A 27016-nucleotide genomic window follows, 5' to 3' on the forward strand; every position below is an offset into this window, starting at 1 on the left:
AATTGGAAAAGAGAACAAGACAATCCAGGAATTAGAATTTAACTTGCAGTGAGCGGGCGGCTCTCAAGGAGTTAATGAATAATGATCTAATTATAATCAAGTCCGCGAACAAGGGAGGCAATATAGTCCTTCAAAACAAAAGTGACTATATGCGGGAAGATTACAGACAATTGAATGACAAGGAAAAATATACTAAATTAACATCTAATCCCATCAATCGAATGATAACTGAATTAGAAAAACATCTAAATGAGGGGGATGATTTGAAACTAATAAACAAGGATGAACATCTATTTCTATTAAAAGAACTACCTATGATGCCGACTATATACTTTCTGCCAAAAATCCACAAGACATTGGTAAACTCACCAGAGGGACCAATTGTCTCCACATGTGAGTCAATCTATGAGACTATGTCAATAAATGAGGACACATATCTGGTACCTAAAGCACATAGTTTGAGCTCCTATATAAAATACACCAGAGACTTTTTACGCTTTTTATTGGAGACAAATTGGAATGAGAATTACAGGATGGCAACCACTGATGTAGTTTCTCTCTATACGTCAATTGAGCATAAGGTAGGGTTGCAGGCCTGCACCCACATTTTTGAAACGAAGAAATATAATTGAACTACAACATTCAAAAATGCTTTTTAGAATTATTGAAATATGCCTGACAAACAATTTTGTTATGTTTAACCACGAGCTTTTTCACCTAAAATGCGGTACTGCCATGGGCATTTCATTTTCGCCTAACTATGCCTTTATTACAATGGGATGGTGGGAAAAAGAGGTAGCATGGAGACCAGAGAATCAGAAGGAACTTGACAATATTATAATATGGTTAGATATATTGATGACCTTTTTATAATAAGGAATGGGAGCAATAAAGACTTCATGAAATACTTTGATAAAAATATATAGAAGAAAGAACAATTTAGTCAACACTCTTCAGGAAAAAGACGGCTACTAATAGTATACTCCGTGGAGAAAGCTTCCATCCAAAGTCCCTGTTAAAGAGCATCCCTTATGGGGAGTTAATAAGAATGCGTCGAAACTGTTCCAAAGATAAAGATGCGGAATATCAGTTTGAAGAGACGATATCAAGGATGAAAAAGAGAGGATATAAACAAAAGGCACTCACCACCTGCCTCAAAAAAGTAAGAAAGAAAACTCGTGCAGAAACTTTAGTCACCAAAAAGAAAATTGATGAGACAGAGAAAGAAAACCAAGAAACACCAAGGTTTATTTTAACGTACAACAAAGAAAGCAATACAATAATAAACGCTGTACAGAAACATTGGCATTTGATCAATAAAGATATAGGATATCTTCTGGGTACCCAACCATTAGTGACTTATAAGAAAACTCAATCTTTGAAAGACAAGTTGGTTCGAAGTCATTTACAAACAACAACAACAACAAAAAATTGGTTGATGGAAGCCAGAAAAGGGTTCACAAGATGTAACATCTGCAAGGCCTGCAAAATTTGAGAAAATAAAAATCATGTAATCGACAAAGATGGAAACACAATCCTTAAACACAATCCTTATTAAACACAGCATTACATGTAAGACAACATATGCTGTATATGTACTCCGATGTCATTGTGGCCTGCAATATATCGGAAGCACAACGTGCATGCCTAAAAAGAGGATATTAGAGCATATATGTGCTGTTAAGAATAAAGATGTCAATTATGCCACAGTGAGACAACTGATTCAATGACAGAATTCGGATTGGAGATCAATGAGTTACTTTGGTCTAGACACAATCCCACAGGATGAACGTGGGGGTGACCGAACGAGAAAATTGAGACAGTTAGAATCACGATACATAATAAGACTCAGAACGAAGATACCGCCAGTCCTTGATGTGAATGAGGAACTTTTTGTGCATTTATAAAGAATGAGGGGATCTATTCGTACTACAGCTTGGAGAATGAGCATTTATAAATTAAATTAGGTTCTTTGGGTATTTGGAGCCATTGGTACTACACCAAGAAATAACAATAAGCCACTTTTAGCTTATAATGTACATAACACAAAAGGACAAATGTGCAATTGATTCAATAACTTAACTGTAAATGTGCTCCTGATATTGTCAAATAAGGTACTATACCTTCTAATGTATCAAGCAGGTATACCCATAGTACCATTTGGTATGTGAACATTTGTAGCTGGCGATATGTTGTCCCCCACCCTACTTTGTTCTAACACCACTCTGATAATAGCCCAACACTGCAGGAGCGAAGAGTATCCCAATCCACTACCCACGCCGCAGCTGCTGCCACCCAGTCATAAATATAAGGGTGACAGCTACCAAGGCGCCTGGAGGAGGTGGGGGAAAACAGGGAAAAGAGAAACAATAATCGAACGGTGCTTCCCCCTGTGTCTCTGCACGACCCACAATGGAATGGAAGGAAGGGAGGAACAGGAGGCCTTGAGAGGAAAGAACAAATAAATAATGTAATAGGATACTATACACTAAAGCAAACGTACATGATCAGGTGCACATGAATGCAGATTTAAAGTTCTTCTTACCCCTTTCAAATGGTCGTGGTGTCTTGGGAGAAATTATATACTCCAGAGAGAACTCTTCCTACTCATTTGTCCTATCAGGAAGCTGTAAAGGATTTCGCCATGAAGAAAGGCATAAAACATGTCCAATATCCCTGAACTCCAAAAAGGACACCTACTCGAAACCAAAACAAGCATTTACAATGCAATGGTCTCGGCAATATTATAGGTAGAGCTATTGGTATTGCTCATTATTTTTTTATCATTATTGTATCCCTAAATAAATGGCATTGTCATTTCTATTGGCATTAGCTTTTTTTTGCATATGTGATACCTATTGCATTAGCAGAGAGAGATTGAGGTAGTGAGAGAGAGAGAGAGTGAGGTATTGAAATAGAGAGTGAGGTAGTGAGAGAGAGTGAGGTAGATAGAGAGTGAGGTAGTGAGGGAGAGTGAGGTAGATAGAGAGTGAGGTAGTGAGATAGAGAGTGAGGTAGATAGAGAGTGAGGTAGTGAGATAGAGAGAGTGAGGTAGATAGAGAGTGAGGTAGTGAGGGAGAGGGATGTTGTGAGGTAGTGATATATAAGCATAGAGTGATGTTGTGACTGGCCTTTCTTGTGATTGGACTCAATCCTATTTCACGTTGGATATTACATTTTACAACTAACCTATTATTCACTATGAATATATGCCAGCTACTAATTGCTCATCTTATCTTTCAGAATGACTTGAGTGTAGTATGAAGCCCACAGATTTTAATATCAGTTCATGAGTACATCTGGAGCGATGAGGCTCAGCAGACAGGGTGTACTGGCTGCCCGTGCATAATATGCTTACACCTGGATGCTGTGCTTTGTAGCCATTGCTGCAACCCCAGTACGCATACTTTTGAAATGTATTACGGGTACCTTTTCATACTGTACAGTGCGGTCATATCGCTATTTAATAAAAGTGTTCTAGTGAAATAAGGCAACTGTGGTCATATGTAAAACAGAACGATAGATAACACGGGGTTTTGGAAATACACAAACCTCTCCCATCAGTTGTGCTGCCTCTTTTTCAGTGCATTGAAAAATAAAACCAATACAAAGAGAATAGCTGTGGGAAACAAAAAGCAGCGTGCTAACAGTATAATTTGCCACCCTTCCAAATAATCAGTTCTCACCCCCTCCCACTAACCTTGCCCTGTCAGATTGCGTTGTGACGTCCTTTGTTATTGTAGCTCCACCTCACTCCCATTCGCCCAGCATATCCCACGCCGCACCCAAGCACCGACATGCTTATCTGAGTGTTCTGGTGAGACAGGAGCGCAGCAGCAGGCTGCACTTACTCCTGTCTGGGGGAATGAGACTAACATGCACTTACTCCTCTTCGAGGGGGTGAGGCAGACGTGCAGTTACTCTTTGCTGAGGGGATCAAATGTACCAGGAGTGTACTTACTCCTATCTGAGGGGGTAAAACGGGCGTACACTTACCCTTACTTCTCTCTGAGGGGGGATGAGACGGGCATGCACTCCTCTTCAAGGGGGTGGGGGTTAGGCAGACGTGCACTTACTCCTCTCTGAGGGGGTGAGACGGGTGCGCACGTACTCCTCCTCTGAGGGGATGAGACGGGCGTGCACTTGATTTACTCCTGCCTTCCAGATTTAGCAGGGCATGCGCAGGTTAGGGGCGTATTGTATCCTGGGCATCTTCCCCTCATTTGAATGAATGAATGATTAAACACCAGAGGGAAGCTGTGCTGACTGCCGATGTTGTGTCTGCAGGGTGATAGTTTAAAAGCTTTTTTCCCCAAAGGATAAACTGGTACATGAAATCCTATCCTGGCGAATCCGGTGCCAATGCTGGGTGCCTGCAAGATCGGCCCGCTATACAAACACACTTCACAAACTGAATGCCACGGACGTGGAGTCATCCACACTGCTGGGGTGGGCACAGTTGGCACGGCGGGGCATCCATCTATTTGTTTATGTGAACATTCGACCGTTATAATGGATTTCCGCAACAGCCAATTGAGTCCAAAGGGTGGGCTCGTCAGCGTCCCTTGATGGTCACCTGTAAAAGGGCAGTCACCCCTGGAGTACAGCCCCAGCCCACTGGCACACAGAACGGTGTTTCACGTGAAGATGAAACGCACATTCCCAAATTTTTTTCTAGAATGACTATATAACACCGTCAACACAGGCTCTGGAAACCTAGCACTAACGTATAATATACAATCTATATTGAACTCCTGCATATTACATTATCCAGAAACTATACAGTGGATCGGGCCTGCGCTTGACACCCTGGGTTGTGCATCCTATATTCCAATAGGATCAAAAGAGCTTCCACCGCATGTGTGAACCGCTGCATGTGTGTGTGGCAAATATTACAGATCACACACTGCGATACAATGCTCACGGTCTGCAGTACGGCTGTGTAGGAGTCTAGAAGCCACGCGCCTCCTATATATGGAACGCTCACAAACTGAAGGACTCATATGCTCTCAATGGTTTAACCGCGCGCCAGTGCCACACCAACTGTCAAAGAATTTTTTTTTTAAACTCAAATACACAAATAGCACGATATCTCGTGACAAATCTGGACCATCATAACATCACCACAATACACAACATCTTTGCAAAAAGCCTGCAGGAAGGCTCGGTGAGCAGAGCGCTCCCTGCTGACAAATGCGGTGTTCTGAAGATCAAGATTTCGAATCCGGGAAGGCAGACTCAGCCTTTCAACTTTAAATGTATTGCAATACAGAATAGTGACATCTTTCATTTGCAGTGCTTAGAAATGGCACTAGTGCTGCTTGTAGCGCCCTATAAAGCGTTGGCTAGGGCGTCCGACCTCGAATCTGGGGAACTGGGTTCGAGTCTTGGCAATGACGCAGAACATCCTGTGATTCTGGGCAAATCACTTAATCTCCCAGAGACAAAAATGAATGTGTCCTCATGTAATGCAACTGGTGCTATGTAAAGCGCTCTGAAACCCGATTCGGGTCAAGTTCACGCTATATAAAACTATGTACAAAAAATATATCTGAACGTAACACAATAACAGGTATCACATCCAACCAAAAGGCAGCAGCACAAACAGGCAAGAGATGCAGTGTGTGTGTGTGGACATGTATACGGGAGATCAGGTTGTGTGATCTTGGGCCTTTAACGATTGTGAGCGTTTAGAATTAGACTAAATGCTTGGTTGCCGTTTGTCCAAAACTGGATATTTACAATTACAATATATAATGGGTACCTTCATGCCCACTGACAGTTTTGTGACTGAGAACGCTGGCGTCAGGCCCTATGTTTTTGAAACAGTAATGGTCTGTGTTTAAAATGGACAATGTAAACTAACGATAGGATTTGAGTTGATAAGGACTCCCTTTATATTCCTCCGGTGCAAAGTGATGTTTATTTATGTTGAGGTCGCAATAAACATGCATGTGTAGGCCATGTGCAGCGAGCTCCTGTTGGCTTAGTCTTGGAAAGAAAGCTTACTCTTTACTCCCCGGACATCAGCCCTGTGCAATCTGCTTTTGATACACTCGGTTTGAACTTGCAATAATCAGGGTTTAGTGATGTACTATGGCCTCTAGGCCCCGGTGACACTGCACCTGCTGTACCATCTGAAGTTACACCCCTTCGCTTGCGAAGAGGTGTGGCGCAGCGACCAGGCGGCTGACTCCAGAGCACGGGGCTCACGGTTGGATCCCGGTGGCAGCTCAGCCAGCACCAAGTGACTCTGGGTAGTAGCTCGTTTAGTCTTCTCGACGGCCCCCAGTGCCTTGGGGCAGATTAGTTCGCGCTTTAAAAATACAGGGTTTTAACTCGTGTTTTTTATTCTTCTTGGAACTGGGGGGGGGTCAAAGCAGCGTCATGGTATGGCAGTCCATGTGCTCCCTGTCTCTGGGGCTGACAGAAACACAGAGCAGAATTATTTCACGATTCGCTGAGTCGACCCCTGCTTCAAAACCAGGGCTCATGACACCACTCTGCGGACTGCATCAGCCGTAGCATATAGGACAAATGCCGCTCGTTTTAAGACTGCTGTGCATCGCTCCGTCGCACAACGTGCACACCAAGGGGCATAGTAGAGGGCGGAGTTAGGGAATTACAACACTGAGTTATGTCGTTCTGTAATAATAAGCATCGGGCGTATGTCTCATGGTCTCAAGTGGAGCTGTATGGGGACTACTGCGCTCACTTCAAGGTTTTTCCAATGTCGACTGTTTGCAGCCGAAGTTCTAACACCCTGCCCGCTGCAGCACTCCTCACTGCGCCACTCACATTTTCACCTCTCTTTGCAGGACACAAGTCCTAATGCAATTGCAGCCTGCTGGCAGCGTGTGCCAGGCTTAATGTAAATGCGCCTTCTCCCTGGCATGGGAGCCGCGTGCAGGCTGCGCCGGGATCGGAGGGACGTGGAATGCTGACGGGCCGGGATTCGCGCGCTGCCTGAAGTTACATCACACAGCCCCATTAATTGAGTAACCGGGAGAGGTGGAGGGCCAAAGGGCTGCGGCCGCACGGAAAGAACAGCGCTTCCCTCCCGCCAACTGTGTAATCTCGTGACCGCGGAAAGCAAACTCGGAACTCAGGAGCTCCCTCCCGGATTTACACAAACCCGATCCGGTGGCACAAGGGGGAAAGACGTCCAAAGCACGGTGCGGATCCCTGCTCGTGGAACTGGAGCCTGCCCCAGCAGCGCCGCCACCAGCACAACAACACGGCGCCGGACGGATGGATCCTCACGGCCAGAGAACAGCATAAAAATGGCGGATGGAAGAATCGAAACTTTTTCGCATTCGGGGGCGTGTTCCTGCTGTTCTAAAAGGGCGTGGCTAAAAAGTGGAAAGAACAGCAAGGAACACGCCCCCGAATCTGAAAAAGACGGAGCCTATTTGGAGGGACGGCTCTCTCCTCCAATGGCTGGCCTCCGTTTAGGAAGCCAGCCAATGGAGGAGAAGCAAAAAGAGAGGCGGGCTAAATAGCCACTCTAGGAAACATTAAATCTTCCGACTTCCGGTTCTGCCTTCGGCAGACCGGTAGTCCTCGACCTAAAAACGGAGGGGGAAAAAGACAATGTGGGCCAAAAAAAACCCAAAAACAAAGATCAAGGAAAGTAGAGCCCGATAACAGCTGACTAGAGCTTCCCCGTGAAAATGCCCGATTTTCACATAACGACATAGACTGGTTACCAAAATTTAGGAAATAGTGAAGGGAAGACGGGAACGCAGCCACGTTGCTTCACCCGTTCTTTCCTTAACACTAACCAGACAGATTTAGGGTGGAAAAAAAACAAAAAACAGGAAGGGAAAGGAGAATAGACCAAATGTTCCAACACGAGGGGATAGGAGTTTTGTCCAAATTACGAAGGCACGCATCAACTGCCAGGCAAGGATTCAAAGATTTCCAGGAGCGTTTCCACGAGCAACAGCCGGCGAAGAACTACCGGTGACCAGAACCGGAAAAGGAAACCAAGCACAGACGTCAAGCAGACGGGCCTTATATACCCACCGACGACTAGACAGATTCTCCCGCAAGTGCACCTGATCAGGTATGTGGCTTGTAAAGATAGAAAAATGTGAGTTGTAAAAGGCGGCCCTGAACTGCCAACATCTTCCTAAAACCCAACAGTACCTCCTCCCAAACGCCTCCCCACCAGACGTGGTTTACCAGGATGACGCACATGGAAAAGCCGCACCAATTGAGGAGCATGTACATTACTTGCTTGGTCCCGTGTACGGTCATCAGGAGTATAACGTCTCTAATCCACTAGATAAAATAGTCTTCATCGTCTCCTCCTGGAATCCAAAATAGCATTGACTTCAAATTCCTCTTGATCATCAATCACCACGGGGGGAGGTGGAGGCAATGCTTCGGTAGTCCTAGTGTAAGGTTTCAACAAGGATGTGTGAAATACTGGGTGAATACGATATTCATCAGGTAAATCTAACTTCATAGCTACAGGGTTCACCACCTTTAGAATACTAAAGGGTCCCACATACCTAGGCTGCAATTACCTAGGGCATTCCACCCTCACATTCTTTGTAGCCATCCATACCATATCACCCACTGCATATGAGGGGGCAGGACACCTAGGCCTATCTGCCTGCTTCTTCATACTAAGCTTGGCGGCCAATAACTGTTTCTCTGCCTTCTCCCAAATGTCCACCAAAGCACGACTCATGGTTTCTACTGCAGGAACCCTCCCAGAGGGTTGAATAGGTATGGCCTTAGGATGAAAACCCATCAAACAAAAAAAGGGGTTATACCCAAAGCGGAATGCATGCTGTTATTATATGCAAACTCAGCCACAGGGAGTGCTGTTACCCAACTCCCTGTTAAGGAGGACAGGAGACATTGTATGTACTATTCCAACGTCTGATTTGTTTGTTCCGTTTGCCCATCCGTCTGTGGATGGTAAGCGGTGGACAACCGCAACTCCATCTTCAGCGATGAGCACAACTCAGTCCAAAAGTGAGATATGAACTGTGCTTCCCTGTCTGACACAATGGCAGTAGGCAAACCATGCAACCTTAATATCTGCGCTATAAAAACAACAGCCAATTCTCTAGCAGTTGGCACCTTAGGTAACGGAATGAATTGCGCTGTCTTAGTAAACAAATCTACCACCACCAATATGGTTGTGTACCTTGCTTCCAAAGGAAGATCCGTGACGAAATCCATACTGATCGTATGCCAGGGGGTAGGAGGCACGGGTAAGGGGTGTAGTAATCCAGAAGGGTGTGTATGTGCAGACTTGCTAACAGCACACACAGGACAAGACGCCACAAACACCTGAACATCATGTCCTACCGTATCCCACCAAAACCACCGTAAACAAAACTCACTGGTCTTATTCATTCCTGGATGTCCGACTAGAGAAGAAGAATGACACCAGGTCAGCACTTGCTTCCTCAACTCAGGTGATATAAATAGCCATCCATCGTGGTATAACAATCCATCCTGCAACTTAAACAATTTTAGCTCACTGCTGGAAACCCTAGCTATTGAGGATGAATGTATGATACTAGGGGATTGGAATTTCCATCTCGATAACATAAGTGATACAGACACGCAAATGCTATTGGCAGATCTCGATGCCTTTGGTCTCTCCTCGGAGATTACCACACCAACACACGAGGCTGGCCACACGTTGGATGCTATGTTTTCCAACATTAAGGGGCTAAAGATTTTCGATATTCTGCCACTGGAGTGGACTGATCACTATGTTATATTAGCTGGGATTGTTGTCAACATTGCGTATGGTAGGAAGCACGCGCCTACAACCCAAGAGTATTTCAAGAATTGGAAAGACTTAAATTATGTAGCCTTCCAACAACACCTAGAAAGATCACGTCCCGTGACTTCCTCTGAAGCTAATACAGCAGCCGTTCAATATACATCTTGGATTGGAAATGCGATCGACACTCTTGTGCCCATAAAATCAATATCTAGAAATAGATCTACACCATCTGCCCCTTGGTTCAACGAGGATTTGAGGAAAAAAAAGCAACAATGCAGAGTGCAGGAACGTTGTTGGCGCAGATCGTATGATAGTGAGAGCAGAGAAAAATATAGAAATACTCTACATGACTATAAAAGGATGATTAATGAGGCAAAGAAAAAGTTCTATACACATCAAATAGAAAATGCAAAAAACTCCAGTAAACAATTGTTTGGAGTAGTACAGCAGTTGGCTGGTAAAGTGGTAGATTTAGCACCCCCCGCCTCCCAGAGCTTTTGTGACTCCATAGCAACATTCTTCTTTACAAAAGTTAATGATATTTATTCAGAATTTACATCTAAAATTAATGCAGACCATAATATTGCTAATCAGGGATTGTTGCACTGCTCTCTAGATCAATTTACAGATATAGACACTGCATTTATGAGGACCATTATTCAGCAGATAAAATCAGGATCGGCCCTGGATCCTTGCCCTCCAAAGATTCTTCTCCCAGTTTTGGAAACAATTATAGAGACTATCACCACAGTTTGTAATACCACATTTAAAACTGGTATTTATCCTGACAGCCTTAAAAAAACGACAATCAAACCGTTGCTGAAGAAACCCTCTTTGGATAAAGAGGAACTTAAGAACTATAGACCTATTGCAGGCCTACCTTTCTTGGCAAAGGTACTCGAGAAAGCCATAAATTTCCAACTGGCAGAATATATAGAGCAAAATAAACTGCTTGATGACACTCAATTTGGTTTTCGGAAGCTACACGGTACGGAGACCGCCTTGATTAAAGCCGCTGATGAAATCAGAGTCATCAAAGATCAAGGGGGGACCGCAGTCTTAATACTACTGGACCTCTCTGCAGCATTCGACACGGTCAATCACTCTATTTTGATTGACCGTGTTGGAAATCTAGGCATTCAAGCAAAAGCCAAGGACCTGCTTACCTCTTTCTTATCGGGCAGAACACAGGTGGTAACAATAGGCCCTTTTAAATCTGTTAGCCTGGCGTTGCCTTGTGGGGTTCCGCAGGGCTCATCCCTAAGCCCGACACTATTTAATATCTATGTGTCTGATTTGGCTAGGGTTATTAAACAACATCGGATGAGCCTGACCTCTTACGCAGATGATACCCAGCTTGTGCTTGCCATTAAGAACGATGGGAAGGAGGTAGCAGGAAGGTTCCAGGAAGGTATGCTCGCAATCAGAGACTGGATGGCAGGAAATTGCCTCAAACTAAACTCGGAGAAAACAGAGGTGATCATTTTTGGAAAACTAGTGCCTGATTGGTCCTCCGTCTGGTGGCCTCCTTCTATGGGCACCCTACCGACTCCGGTATCTAAAGTTAGGAACCTGGGTATCATCTTTGATGATAAACTCAATTTTGCCTTACATGCAAATCAGACCGCTTCATCTGCTTTTCAGAAATTGAGGACTATTAAGAAGGTCATCCCGTTCCTACCTGAAAATGTGGCAAAAATAGTTGTGAGCACTTTAGTACTATCTTCCTTGGATTATTGCAATGGTCTTTTTGCTAATGCTCAATTCCGGGTGATAGCAAAATTGCAATCAATTCAGAATGCAGCGGCAAGACTGCTTTCCAAAACATCTAAATTTGATCCCATTAGTCAAACTATTAGGGACTTTCACTGGCTTACTGTCAGGAATAGGATTAGATTCAAGACCTTATGTCTCACGTTTAAAGCTTTAAATAAGCAAGGTCCACAAGTTTTTCAAGACCAATTGTTTCTATATCAACCCCCAAGATCCTTGAGATCAACAACAAGTTTCCAAATTTCGGTCTCGCGCACAAAAACCGTGTCTTGGGGAGATAGACGCTTTGTGGTAGCGGCCGCAAAAATGTGGAATGTGTTACCGTTACATATTAAATTAAGCCACACTCTGCTTCAGTTCAGGAAATTATTGAAAACATGGCTTTTTAATCAATAATCATTGTTAACCCCCTGCATTCCTTTCCATTAATGATAAGTCCTTTTATCTGGATTCTGTTAAAGTCTCAGCGCCAAGACGCCCAAGGGCATACGTACGCGCTTAATAAATTGCAAAAATAAATAAATAAATAAATAAATTGTCCAACCATGGAGTCAGATCCAGGTTTCCCACCTCTTCCTTCACTGATGCCAGAAAGTCATCCATAGAGACACACCCCACTAGCTTATCTGCTGGAATCAAAGGCCTAACGTCTGAAACCGAAACCTCATCAAAGGGACCCACATGAATACGAGCCAGCGCATCTGATTTGACTTGTTGTGCAGCAGGTCTATATGTGATGGTAAAATCGTATTAATTGAAAAACAACACCCATCTCATCTGTCTCGGGGTTAAAACCCTTGCAGAGCGAAAAAACTCCAAGTTTTTAAGATCCGTGTAGATCGTATTAGGACATCTAGCACCCCAGAAATGGTGACGCCACTCCTCAAACGACAATTTAATAGCCAGCAACTTCCTTTCGGCCACTGTATAATTTTGCTCAGCTGGCAACAATTTATTAGAATAAAATGCAACAGGTTGCCTCAAACCCGTATTCGCATCCCTTTGGGACAATACCTCTCCCACAGCATATTGAGAAGCATCAGTCTCCACATAGAAAGGCAAGGCCGGATCCGGATGCATAAGAACAGGAGCTGTGGTAAACTTAGCTTTCAACTGTTCTAATGCCGATTAGGCTGCAGAAGACCAAAGAAAAGGTACTCCTTTCCTTAATAAGGTTGTCATGAGCGTTATAATATTTGAAAAATGGGAGATAAAATGCCTGTAGAAATTGGCGAACCCTAGGAGAACCTGGGCGACCTTTACACAAGTAGGAGAAGGCCAAGCAGCAATAGCCTCAATTTTTCGAGGGTCCATCTTAATGCCATCACAGGAAATATAAAACCCTAAAAACTCCACACAGGACGCACTAAACGTAAATTTTTCCAATTTCACGAATAAATGATGTTCTCGTAGTTTCTGCAACACCTGTTATTCATGGTGTTCATGCTTCTCAGTTGTTTTAAAGAAAATCAAAATATCATCAATATAGACAATCACACTCACATCCAGATACTCCCGCAACACTTCATTTATAAAAAACTGAAAAGCAGCAGGGGCATTACATAAACCAAAAGGCATAACAAAATACTCAAATAAACCACATTTTGTACGAAACGCGGTTTTCCATTTGTCTCGCTCACGGACACGAATTAGATGGTAAGCACCCCTTAAATCGAGTTTCGTAAAAATGGTTGCATGTCTTAACTGATCCAGTAAAACCGGTATCAAAGGGAGTGGATATTTGCTTTTAACTCTCACTTTATTGAGCGCTCTATAATCCACACAAGGGCGAAGATCTCCTTCCTTCTTTGGAATGAAAAAGATGGAAGATGACACCGGTGAGGAAGATGGCCGTATAAAACCAGTTGCCAGCATTTCATCAAGTTACACCCGCAAGTGCCTCTCCTCTGGTTCTGACAACGCATATATGCAACTACACAGCAGTGTAGCACCAGGCATCAAATCGATGCGACAATCAAAAGTCCGGTGGGGAGGCTTGCTCTTCATCAAAAACATCACTAAATTCCACATAAGAAGAAGGGATATCACTATGATCTCCACAAGTGACCACTGCACAGATTAAAGGCACAACCCTATCCATCGCCACCTCAACAATGTTGACGACAATGTTCAGAGTCTAACGTGACAGTCAGCCTCACCCAGTCGATCTTAGGGTTGTGTATCTTCAACCATGGCACTCCAAGTATGACCCCCGAAAGAAGGAGCATCTATATGGTCAAAACTAATAGTTTCTGAGTGCCCATTGTCACACAGCAGCAAGAGAGGTTCTGTTTGCCTTATTATCGACCCAGAAGACAGTTCGGTCCCATCAATTGCTCTTACTGGTTCAGGCTGTTCCTTATAAACACATGGAACATTCAATGTATCAGCTAAACGAATGTCCATAAATTTCCCAGTAGCACCGGAATTAAGTAAAACCGACATAGTAGACCTGCTGCTGTTAGTCAACACCAAACACACCGTAATAGTGAAGTGACACAGGACCCTTTGAACTGCCCCAGGGACAACATACGGGTTGCTACAAACTACTTCTTCAGGGGATAACCCACCAACTTCTTTTCCAACAACAGCCACTGCTTTACTTGTAGGAAAACTACAATAACGATAGGCTGCAGTTGAGAGTTGGTCACATCCCACAGGTAGCTGGAAGAGTTTTTCACCACTGTGAACTGCTTTAAAATCCTGTTTTAAATCATTTTATTTTCTGTTAAACTAAGCCTCACATAGCGCTTTTAAACAAGCCTCATTCTTTCCTGCTCTCCCACCTTGGTCCAGCGCGGCTGTGTGCCGATTGTTTGGAGGGTGTGACAAAGCAGAGTGCAATTACCCACACCTGGTTTTCTAAGAGGAGGGGGTGGAGCGGTGGAGGAGTTTCACCGAGCAACACACTACTTAACTCTGATGTGCCAGCAGATGCGCAGCAGATAACGATAGGCTGCAGCTGAGAGCTGGTTACATCCCACAGGTAGCTGGAAGAGTTTTTCACCATTGTGAACTGCTTTAAAATCCTGTTTTAAACCATTTAATTTTCTTTTAAACTATGCCTCACATAAGGCTTTTAATTGCTTTGAAACAAGCTTCCTTCTTACCTGCTCTCCCGCCTTGGTCCAGCGCGGCTGTGTGCAGATTGTTTGGAGGGTGTGGCAAAGCAGAGTGCAATTACCCACACCTGTTTTCTAAGAGGAGAGGGTGGAACGGAGGAGGAGTTTCACCGAGCAACACCCTACTTAACTCTGATATGCCAGCGGGCGTGCCTAAGGCAAGCCCGTCTGCACCAGTCCGTGCCTGACCGGGCCTAGGGGCCAGGAACCCTGGCTGTGGGTTACCCCATCATGATGTTAAAAACACAGCGAATGAGCTAAAGAGCCTGATTCCACCCATTATGGAGGCCAGTAAACACAATATACACAGAGACAAGGAGGAACTCTCCTGCAGCAATTGCAGGACTTCACCTCAACAATAATGAATACTCAATAGAGAGAAGGACTGTCCTTCCTCCTGCTGAACTGTAGATCCCTAACTAAACATAAACATGAAATCCATGATGTATTGGGATCCAACTTTCAGATTCTGCGGAGCGTGCAGAGGGTGTGGAAGCAGGAGAAGGTGACTGCATTGACTTGTTGTTTCATGATCAGTTCACTGTTGAGGATGATGCCCAGGTTCCGTGCATGGTCTGTTGGCGTGGATGTGGGTCTGAGTTCTGCTGACCACCAGCTGTGGTCCCATATGGATTTGTTTTTCCTAAAGATCAGAACCTCTGTCTTTTCAGAGTTAAGTTTAAGGCAATTGGCTGTCACCTAGTCAGCTACATTAGTCATAATGGCATGGAAGTTAGTTCTGGTGATGGAGGGGTCTTCAGTGAACGAGAGGATACGTTGAGTGTTGTCTGCACAGGAATTTATGTTGAAGCCGTGGGTTCTGACGATGTCTGTCAGTGAGGCAGGTCATGTAGGTGTTGAACAAAGTAGGGCTGAGATCCTTGGGGTATGCTGCTTATGATGTTTTTGGGTCTCAGAGGTGAAGGGAGGCAGCCAGATGCTCTGTGTGCATCCTGTAAGGAAGGAGGCGATCCAGTTGAGGGTGTTTTGCTGTATGCCCATGTTGTAGAGTCCGTTGACGAGGGTGTGGTGGGATATGGTGTTGAATACAGCAGAGAGTTCGAGGAGGATCAGGGCTACGTTCTCCCCCCTGTCAAGGAGGGTTCTGATGTCACCTATGGTTGGCATGGAATCCTGATTAGGAGGAATCAGCAGGTGGTTCTATTGCAGGTATTCGGTGAGCTGTTGGTTGATGGCCTTCTCGAGTACTTTGGCAGGGTAAGAGAGCAAGGAGATTGGTCTATACTTTTTTAGTTCATTGGGGTTGATGGAGGGTTTCTTTAGAAGGGGTCTGACCTCTGCATGTTTCCAACTGTCCAGGAAGGCTGCTGTGGTGATGGAGATGTTAATGGCGCGCGGTGAGGTCCGTGCTGATTTTGTTGTTTCCGAGGTTGAGAAGCCAGTGGGGCAGGGGTCGGTGGGTGCCCCGGAGTGGATGGATAACATGATGGCCGTGGTGGTCTATGTGGTGAGCGGAGACCATGTTGTGATCATTCGGCTGCTGTGCGCTGGTTGGCCGAGGCTGTTGAGGTCGAGAGCAGTGTATTTGGGGTCGCAGTTGTTTTAAATGGTGGCAATCTTGCTGTGGAAGTAGTCTGCGAGGGTGTCACAGAGTTTTTGAGAGAGGTGTATTGTGTTCTCTGTGGCTGCTGGGTTGGAGAATTCCTCAACTATTTCGAATAGTTCTTTCGTGTGGTTGGCTGCAGTGTTGATGTGGGCTGTGATGGCTGCTGTCTTGTCTTCCTTAATGCACAGGTGGTAGTTGTTGAGGGATGCTTTGTGAGCGGCTCTGTCGGAGGGGTTTCTTGTGGAGTTCCATAATTGTTCGAGCCAGTAGCTGCTGGGCTTAGAGGTTCTGAGCTCTGGGGTGCATCAGCTGGCTTGCTATGAGGTTTTTTTGGTTTTTGCAGGTTTCATCAGAGCGACTCTGTCAGTGCATTTGATGATCCATGCAGAGAGGTTCTGTGTGGCTTATCCCAGGTCAGATGAGGCTTCGGGTTGGGTGGTGCTGAGGGCGTGTTGCGTCCCACCTGAGAGGAAAGCGAAAGAACACTGCCCCAAAACGCTACGGCGCTACAGCGCGGCTTTAGCCAACCGAACTACGATTCCCATGAATCTCGGCGGTGCTGATGCCAGTGACGTCAGCGCGCGCCTGAGGCGTTTCCTTCTTAGATCACCCGGAACTGCAGAGAGACGCCGATTACTCGATCGTAGGGAGCTGCAGCGAAGACGGAGGCTGGTAAGGGTGCTTTGTGCACCGATAACTTTCTTGTCCGTTCTCAGGACATACGCTGTGTGCTCTTTTCCTTGTGGTGGCGATTGAAGGGGCGCTACGCTGCTTCAGAGGGTTGCTCCGTTGGCGCAACGCTTGTTGGTTCATTGCGGAGCAGCTTAGCAGTTGCCTCTTTGTTTTTATTTCCCTGAGGACACTTGCATCTAGATGCCTGTCTGAAGTTCAAGACAGGAACTCCCTGAACGGCGTGTGTTATGGCGACACTTACAGGCTGATAAGGGTCCTGGGCCAGCACGTCCTGAATCATTTTCCCACGTTGGCGAACCGACAACGGTTCATGCGGGGGAAACGTTCATTCTATAGCCTTGATAATACGCCCTGGCTCTTTAAGAAGAAGGAACCTCCCGTTTCCTTCGGTAACGCAGCCCGGAGCAAGGGGCAAGTTCTATGTGTATGTAGTACATTTCAAGAGTGATGTTTAAACTCTTCCCCTGGGAGAGGCGTCTTCAAGAGTGAGTGTGACTGTGGTGTGCTCTCCTTGTGCGCTGTGGACAATCCCCTTTGTGTCCTCAAACCTCTGTTCAAGACGTATTGCAACAGAGGGCCATTCCTTGATTCCTGATATGAGTTGGGGGACTTGCAGCCAAGGTTCATTAGTCATGTATGTTTCTTTGTATATCTAAAAGCAAGGGTACAGAGAGTGAGCTGGAGGTCAGCTCTTCCACACCCCTGTGTCAGCAAAATTGGATTGACTAAGTGGTACGTTGTTCTGTTCTCTTTGTATTCCCCTTTACTTATGTTTTGATAAGCTGTGATACCTGTTGGTTGTTACGTTTCACCTCTAGATCAAGCTGGTAACTTATACACATCCTAGGCGATACACAGAGTAGAAGAAAAGGCTTTCTTTCCTTGCAGGTACAGCCCTTAAGGGTTCTATTTCTCTTGTAAAGGAATTAGGATAGGAAAGGAAGAAGCTGTGGGTGATCGTGGTGTTTTTACCTGTCTTGTTCTTTTTACAGGCCTTCCTCCCCGCTGTCCCCTTCCATCCCTTCCCCCGCTTGACCACTCCATGGAGTCTGTGTACTTACGTTCAGACCGTGGTGGTGTCGAGAGGTGGACCATCTGAGCAACGTACGACCCTGAGGAGTTTCGGCCACAACAGAGTAGTCGTCCCAAGGATTGTATTCCTCCCAGTTGTATGTTAGTGATAGCCACCTTGGAAGACGTGATAGTGGCGTTACAGGTAGTACAGACAGAGCTGGCAGCCTCCAGGGCAGAAACCGCTGCCCTACAAGCTACAGTCGACAGAATGCAGAGAAACCCGTTTAACGCAGGCTTGCCCATGCCATCCCACGCTGCCCCTCTGGTCGTGGAAATCCCGACCCCCGTTCCCTTAGCCACCCCCGAGAGGTTCCATGGGGAGAGCAGTAAGATACAGGTCTTCCTCACTCAAGTACTGTTACACTTCTCGTGCAAACCCAAAGCCTTTTCCACCATGCAAGGGTAGCCTTCCTGATCTCGTACCTAGCCGGGGACGCAGCCCAATGGGCTGTCCTTCTTGTGAAAAGGGACGATCCCTTGCTTTATGATTGGGATTCTTTCATCCAGGACTTCGAAAGAACCTTCAACCGCAGAATAGCCACGCTTTCAGCAGACAAAGAACTGTTGGAGCTTCGTCAGGGGAACAGGGATCTCATAGCCTACCTCAACGACTTCCGTAGGTTAGTTACCGAGACCGAATGGCCGGAGGCCAAACAGGCCGCCATCTTTCATCGAGGTCTTCGGGAAGAGATGAAAGACGTCTTGGCCCAAATCGACCCACAACCTGTAACCTGCGAAGACCTGATCAGCCTGGTTCTTCGTTTCGACCATCGCCTCTGCGAGAGACGGGGAGAAAACAAAAGAAGGGATCGACCCTCCTGGCAAACGGACCAACCAAAGACCTCGGACAGTCAGTCAGCACCAAATCGGAGCCTATGGACATAGGAGCTGTACGTTCCGCGATTACCCACGAAGGACGGGAGTACAGGCGAAAGAAGGGGCTCTGTATCTACTGTGGTAAGAAGGGACACTTTATCAAAGGGTGCTCCCTGAGAAGAAGATACCCTCGCACAGAACCCCGCAAACAGTCGGTTGCCTCAACTGAATATATGACAGGAAACGACCGAGCTTGAGGAAGACAGAAGGGGTCTCTTCAAGCCAAACTTACATCCCTTCCTTGATGGGAGACGACCTGTGTACTAAACAACACTTCTTCATAGTGCTTTCCGTGTTGGTTAATGGGGAATGGCGTCCCGTTTCAGCCATGTTGGACTCCGGCGCTACTGGATGCTTTATTGATAAAGAACGGGTGTTATCCCTAGGGCTGGTCCTTCACGAAAAAGACACGCCAGAAGCGGTGTTCGCTGTGGATGGGAGAAGTCTAGAGGGCGGACCTATTCGGTTCCAAACCGAGGCCATGGAGGTACGCCAAAGAAGAGATCAGGTGGAGAAGCTCGCCTCCAATGTGATACAAGCCCCCCAATACGGGGTGATACTGGGGTTACCTTGGTTGCAACTGCACAACCCTCAGGTGGATTGGGTGGAGAAGACCGTACGGTTCACCTCTGCCTTCTGCTCTAACCATTGTGTACCAACTAACCACTATCCATCTCAAGTGCTGGCCGAGCGTTGAGGAAATCAAAATTAAAAGACCGCTCCCGGCTCTGTCCCCTCACAAACTTCCCTTTCTCATTGTGCTCTAAAACAATTCTATACAGCATCCATTTTGGACACAGCATCCATTTTAAGAATTCATGTCAGCTTGCCCAGGGTCAGCCAGTTCAAGTATCTCCTCATACTGCAGCTGGTTTTCAGACAGTAACCTTCACGCATTTTTGTGGTTAAGCCGATTCTAAAAAAATGGGCCCACCATCTTCCTCTTTTCTAAGAAAAGCAAGTTTATCTCGTATCTCTTCAAGGCCGGCTGGCCAAAGACCCACTGGGGCCTCGCAGAATGTCACGTAACTCAGTTCTCTCCAAGGTTGTCTGTTCATGACTCGCTCACCACATCCTTATCTTTCAGTCACACAAGCCCCCTCTCCCTCTGACAGCATCCACCCGAGTTGCTTTCTTGAAAAATGTGCTGATCTGTGTGTTTTTGCATATACGTCTTGAGCAATGCTAACTTGTAACGTTTTTTTTTCCTTCGACGCAACCAGGAGGGCCCCTCCCCATGAGTTGAAAGTGTACTGTGATATGTATAAAAACTGTACTCTGTGAATAAAGCCTCAGACCACTCCTGATCCTTTCATGGTGATGGAGTTTGCTCTCCATTAACCCGGGTTACTGAATATTTTAACTCTCACACCACGGACTCCTCAGTTCATTATTTCATTTATATTGATAATTTATAGTAATTCAGACCTGGTAATTAATTAATTTACCACATTTAATGGCGCCCGAACAGGGACGCCCCCCCCTTCCCCACGCGCCGGAGATCTAGGTCCGGTCTTTGTCCCTTCCACACCCTCGACGGACTCTCAAGTGCACAAGAGGCGGGGTATTCCTGCTGACTCCCTCGCGGCGAGGAGGAGACAGACTGAGACTGAACATCCACACGAGGCGGTGAGGAAGGCGGCGGAGCGTTCCAGCCCAGAGCCCGACCAGTGAACTTGTCGAGTTCGAGGTTTCCAGAGTCCCGTTATTCCTCATTCCACTGCGCAGCGCTCCAGACCGATGACCAGGTCTTCAAGTTCTGCTTCTCGGTGAGTACTACTGGGAATGTATAAAGACGGGTTCTGTGATAGAACACGGTAAAGTTGCACTGGCTCCCCAGTGTATAAAGATATCAAGTATATTGTTTTTGTGATCCGATATTTACAAGGCTTAGGCAAGATATTTTAACCCCTTCGCCGCGGCGGGAATTCCGCCGCGGCGCGGTAGGTGTGGGGGGGCAGAGCGGTTGCGCTGTGCTCATGACGGAGCCGCTCCATCATGAGCCACGGTTGAGCTGTGCTCATGACGGAACGGTTCCGTCATGACTCCGCCCATTTGCGTTGTCCCCCAGCACAGGCGGGGAAACAGCGCCGCGTAGGCGGAGCGGCCGCCAACGGCCGTGACATGACGGAACCGTTCCGTCATGAGCACACGGCAACCGTGGCTCATGACGGAGCGGCTCCGTCATGAGCGGGGAAGGGGTTAAAAAATGCCTTTATTTTCCAAATTACGAGGATTAAGTACCAAGAAAAAGTTATTAGAACAGGCCGTTCCGGTCCCACCTAGAGATACACCTGGGCACTTCATATATACTAAACATGGTATTGAAGGGGTAATGTTCTTGGACCTTTGGTCTGATTATACAAAACATCTAGAACCCAGACTTAGGTGGCCCTCTATAGGTACGTGGGACATGGAGTGTATTATGGCAGTAGAAGAACAGTTGTGGAAAAAGAAAGTAAGGCCTTTACAAGAAAAAGCAATTGAATTGTGGCGCAAGGAAGCGCATAGGAGGGACCAGAAGGAACAGACGTAGGCTGAAAAAGGGAGGAAAATATCAGAACAGGCTAAAGAAAAGAAATTACAGGAAGAGGGAGAGAGAGTTATTACTGAACAAAGAGAAAGAGAAAAAAATGCACTTATTGAGAGAATTTATCCCGTTATGCCTACTGAAACAACTGGAGAGGAGATGTCCATCCAAGAGCATATGGCGAAGGTAAAAATAACTCCTTCAGAGGATTTCGTGTCCTCTTACTTAATAGAAAGTCCCCTGCCTTACGTGGTTCAACCGCAAGCCCTGCAACGAATATCACCAGCACCGATGGGTGGCCAAGAGGCCACCGCTCCTCCCCTAGACGATGTTAAAGACGGGACAGAGGATAAAAGTGATATCCCGCCTTTGGAATGCCCTTATGATGAATGCCCCGGGGAGGGTAGAATGGCCATAATATCTCATAGATTGAGACAGGCCCTGGACACGCTCCAGAATCTTCCCAACAGCAAATCCCAATTGGACGCAGTTCACGATTTCGTCCGAACGGGTAAAAATGAACAGGCCTTGTTAACAATGATAACAGGTAGAAAGGTCGCGACCAAACAGACCATATTACAGTTTACAGTGACCTGTTTCTTAGGGATATTGGACTGCAGTAATCGCGAGGTGCCCAACCATTTGTTGGACCTAAGTAACTCACTTGAACGGTCCAAGTTCACTAAACACGAACAGATAGAAAAATTACTAGTACAATTGATTTCGGGCATCCATACCATCCATCAGGATTGGGACAGACAGGAAAACGTCTTGGAAGAGACGAGTGGTGAGGAAGAAGATGGAGGGAAAACTCCTGTTATGGGACTAGCCCGTAGCCATCGCCGTCACGAATTCCCTCCCCTTCCCCCTCATATCTCAACTGAGTACAAAAATACTAGAACGGATACCGCTTCCACTAAGCTGTTCCAGTGCACTGTCCAGTCGTTGGAGCACTGGCTCGAGGACGACCCGCCTTTCACCCCACATGAAAAAGAAATAGCCCGATCAGCCACTGATTGGATTGCCCAGCACCAACTTTATGACCCTTATATGGTAGGACAGATCTTCCTCTCCCTCCCCCTGTCTGATCAAAGAATAGCAGGTATGTTCATGTTACAACATTTGGCAACACTATATGAAAAAACATGTCCCCCACCTACGAAAATATATCATTTACTGCGTGACTGCGCAGACGGGTTTTGGTCCACAAGGGATGAAGAATTAATTACTAAAGTTCTGGATCTAAGGCAACGTTATGTACAGTTCGAAACTGAAATGTCCGGTATAGGTACCTATGACAAGGGACAATTTCCCCTGAGAGAGGTACACCCAAGGCTGCGTAATGACGGTGAGTATGAGCGGGTGCATGTATACACCCCTCTTACCAAGTTAGAGATATTAGAAATGAAAAAGATAGTCCCACCACACGAAAAAGACCCTGCAGGATTCCATAAAGAAATAAGGGACATTCTGAGTCTAGGGAATTATACTTTTAAGGATATAAAGATATTACTGAAGGTTCTCCTTCCTGAGGGGATATACGAAAAGTTGATGGAAACAGATTGGAACTTAGATGGGGGAGCAGTTATAAATTGGACGGCACTGAGAAATGAGGAACATGCCCGCAAACCAGGGGATGGGTTGGGAGAATTAATACGTGCATTCCCCGATGCCCTTATGCAAGTATTACCTAAATTGCTAACAACAAAGAAAGAGGATTGGGACGCGATATCAGCGTGTAAACAAAAGTTAGATGAAGAAATAGGAGATTATTTTGTAAGATTACAGAAATGTTTCGCCATTAATAGCGGCCTCTCCTCAGGCAGTGATGGTTACCAACGTCTCTTCGTAGTAAAATTGGTAGAAAATGCCCTTCCCCCAATAAAGAACAGACTTCAGAAAGTTGAGAGTACTTGGCAAGCAAATAATTCCCAACAGATGCTACAAATGCTACAGTATCACCACAATAGAATTAAGGAGGAAGAGGAACAAGATAAAAGGCGCGTGAAGGACACCAAAATGAAAGCCTTGGTAGCCCAGACAACAACTGTATCACATGCGGGGAAAAATAGCAAATCCACTGAAAAAGGGTCATGTAATTATTGCAAAAAACCTGGCCACTTTGTCAGGGAGTGTCCCGTATTATAACACAATATAGCAACAGGAAAAACACAAGCCCGTCCTTATGCCCCACGGAACACTGAGACCGCAGCCCCTGCGGCGCAGGCCAGACCCCCCCTACTAACGCCCCCGCACAAACTCAAATGTACCAGCGCAATGATGAAATATACCCTGAATATCCTGAATACTCGTGAAAGGGCCTAGAGAGAGAAAAAGACTTGCCCCTGCTTCCTGTCACGGTGGACCAACGTGGCCCCTATGTACAAGCACACATTCTGGGGCAAGACAGAAAATTCCTCCTTGACACAGGGGCCAGTAGGACAACAATAAACCATGATGAGGTCCCAGGGATACCTCTCTCCGGCTCACATAGTATTTCCTTGGGTTTTTTGGGAAAAACAGTAATAAATAAGGTCTCACAAAATGTTTCCATAGGAGTAGGTCCCCTAACACGTACTACAGATCTAGTGTTAACAAAGACCTGCCCCCGAAAATCTATTAGGCATTAAGACACTGAAAGAACTGGGTGCTGTGATATGTTGCTCCCCAGAAGGTGTCAGGTTATACCTGCGAGATTTCAAGGGCCATTTCCTGGAAAAGGAACTGGATGCCAGACTTAAAGTCATTCCGCCAACGTTGTGGGCAACTAGCCCCACAGACGTAGGCTGTATGGACATCACACCTCACAAAATTACACTAAAGGAAGGTGTCGTTTTGCCACGAATCAGACAGTATAAAATACCACCTCAGGCTGAGCGAGCATTACTGCAAATAATAAATGACTTGATTGAACACAAGGTAGTAATAGAGACAGATTCCAATACTTGCAACTCGCCTGTTCTTCCAGTTCTTAAACGAACAGACCCAACTGCCGAACCTGTATATCGTTTGGTAGTGGACCTGCGAGAATTAAACAAATGTGTTGTGCCACAATACCCTGTGGTACCTGACATAACATCACTTTTGACAGCAATAGACCCCAAAGCTGTTTTTTTCACTGTCATAGATCTGAAAAATGCTTTCTTCAGTATTCCCATTCACGAGGATAGCCAATATCTTTTTGGATTCTCGTTAAATGGGCGGAGCTTCAGATTTACGAGAGCTCCACAGGGCTTTACAGAAAGTCCCAGTATCTATAGTCAAGCCCTGAAGAGGCAGCTGGACAGCATCCAGATGCCTGAAAATACCACGCTCATCCAATATGTTGACGACATCCTGGTTACAGGCCAGTCAGAAACAGAGTGCGAGAAAGCCTCCCTCCAGGTTTTACTGTTTCTTGCAGACAAGGGACACAAAGTATCTCCCTCTAAATTACAGTTCTGTGCACAGCAAGTGGCCTACCTTGGGCACTTGCTGTCCAAGAATGGTAGACAACTTACACAGGAACGAATACAGTTAATTGCCACTATTCCACGACCAACAACACAGAAAGAAGTACGTGCCTTCATTGGCTTAACATCATATTGTAGGCAGTGGATTCCTCAGTATGCTCATTTGGCCAAACCTTTGATACAACTGACCACTTTGGAGGCCGGTTTATCGGCATCTGCCATGGACAACTGAGCATACAGAGGCCTTTGAGCAACTAAAGCAAGCACTGTGCCAGGCCCCAGTCCTGGCCACTCCAGATTACACCAAACCCTTCACACTATTTGTAACAGAACGAGGTGGTACAGCACTGTCAGTGCTCACACAGGACCAAGCAGGAAGGAATAGGCCCTGTGCCTACTTTTCAAGTACATTAGACCCAGTAGCACAGGCCCTACCTGCCTGCCTGAAATCTGTAGCTGCTACAGCTTTAGCCATCAGACAAAGTGATGCCATTGTCCTAGGACACCCCCTGACAGTACTTGTACCACATGCAGTGGAACTCCTACTCAACAGAACACAAACACAGCATCTTACAGTAGCCCGATTAACGGGATATGAACTGACATTGTTCCAGCCACACATAGAGATAAGGAGGTGTAACACATTAAATCCTGCTACCTAATGCCACAAATGATGAAGATGCACACGACTGTATTAGAATGATAGAGATTGTCACCAAACCCAGACAGGACTTGACTGATGTCCCGCTATCAGATGTTGATGTTACTCTCTTTGTGGATGGGTCATGCATGCGGACTAGTACAGGAGAGTTAACGGCAGCTTATGCCATAACCACTGATAGCAGAGTCATAGAAACAAACAGAATAGACACCCTTTCAGCCCAAGCTGCAGAATTAATAGCCTCACACAGGCTTGTAGGTGGGCGAAAAATTTGAAAGTAAACATTTACACGGATTCGCAGTATGCCTTTGGGGTCGTTCACAATTTTGGGGCTCTATGGAAAGAAAGAGGTTTTCTGACCTCCCATGGAGCCAAGATACAACATGGACCTTTAATACAGGACCTGTTGGATGTCATACACCTGCCAGCGGCAATAGCAATATTGAAATGCAAAGCCCACACCAAAGTTACAGATGATGTTTCCAAAGGAAATGATCTTGCAGATCAAACTGCCAAACACACGGCCCAGACAGCAGCCATTTCCCACACAATTCAACAGAATACAGTTCTGGTAGTAAGAGACCCCTCCAAAGATGTCATAGACATACAGGCCCACGCCACCCCAGAGGAAAAGAAAAAATGGACTGAAGCGGGAGGGACAGAGACTGAACAGGGGTGGGTAACAAGAGACAAAAGAGTGTGGTTCCTACCTGATTCAATGGTGCCCATAATCATAGAAACTACACATAGCCCAGCACACCTCGGTGAGAAAGGAATGTTAGACAGCTTACGACCATTATGGCACAACAAAAACTTGCGAGCTGCTGCAAAACACAAAGTCAGAACCTGTATGATATGTTGTCAGTTCAACCCAGGGAAAGGGGTGTCTGTAGAACAAGGTGGATTTCACCCTCCTGAACATGCTTTTGAGGTCCTACAAATGGATTACATACAAATGGATAGATGTAGGGGACAGACATACGTGCTAGTGGTTGTATGTGCCTTGACTAGGTGGACAGAAGCCTATGCCGTACCAGACTACACAGCAGAGACAACAGCGAAACAGCTGGTCAGGGAATTTTTCCCCAGGTATGGGTTGCCCCGAATAATTTACTCTGACAATGGACAGCCTTTTTCTTCTAAATTGATGGAACAAGTGTCCCTATTGCTAGGATATACTTGGAAGTTCCATTGTGTCAGGCACCCACAAGCAGCAGGTTTAGTCGAAAGACACAATCAGACACTGAAGACAAAAATAGCCAAAATATGTGCGGAAAAGGGTGTAGATTGGGTCACAGCCATGCCGGTAGCCCTTTTCTACATGAGAATGGTAGCACATTCAAGGACTGGTCTATCTCCTTATGAGTTAGTCTATGGCAGACCTCCTAACATGTGGGGCACACCTAGACCTAAGTCTATCACGGATACTGACAGTAATATGTTGACAGATTATCTTGCCGCCATGATGTCTGCACTACGCTCTTGTCGTTCACAGGTGGCGGCTGCC

The 27016-nt window shown here is 45.9% G+C and overlaps 1 long non-coding RNA gene across 1 annotated transcript in view; it reads right to left on the reverse strand.

Moving 5' to 3' along the window:
* The window catches only part of LOC146871436 (uncharacterized), a 65587-nt gene that overhangs the window by 19924 nt on the left and 18647 nt on the right, over window positions 1-27016 (reverse strand). The window lies entirely within an intron of this gene.

This window comes from Triturus cristatus, chromosome 1_1 (genome assembly GCF_964204655.1).
Source record: "Triturus cristatus chromosome 1_1, aTriCri1.1, whole genome shotgun sequence".
Taxonomy (NCBI): domain Eukaryota; kingdom Metazoa; phylum Chordata; class Amphibia; order Caudata; family Salamandridae; genus Triturus; species Triturus cristatus.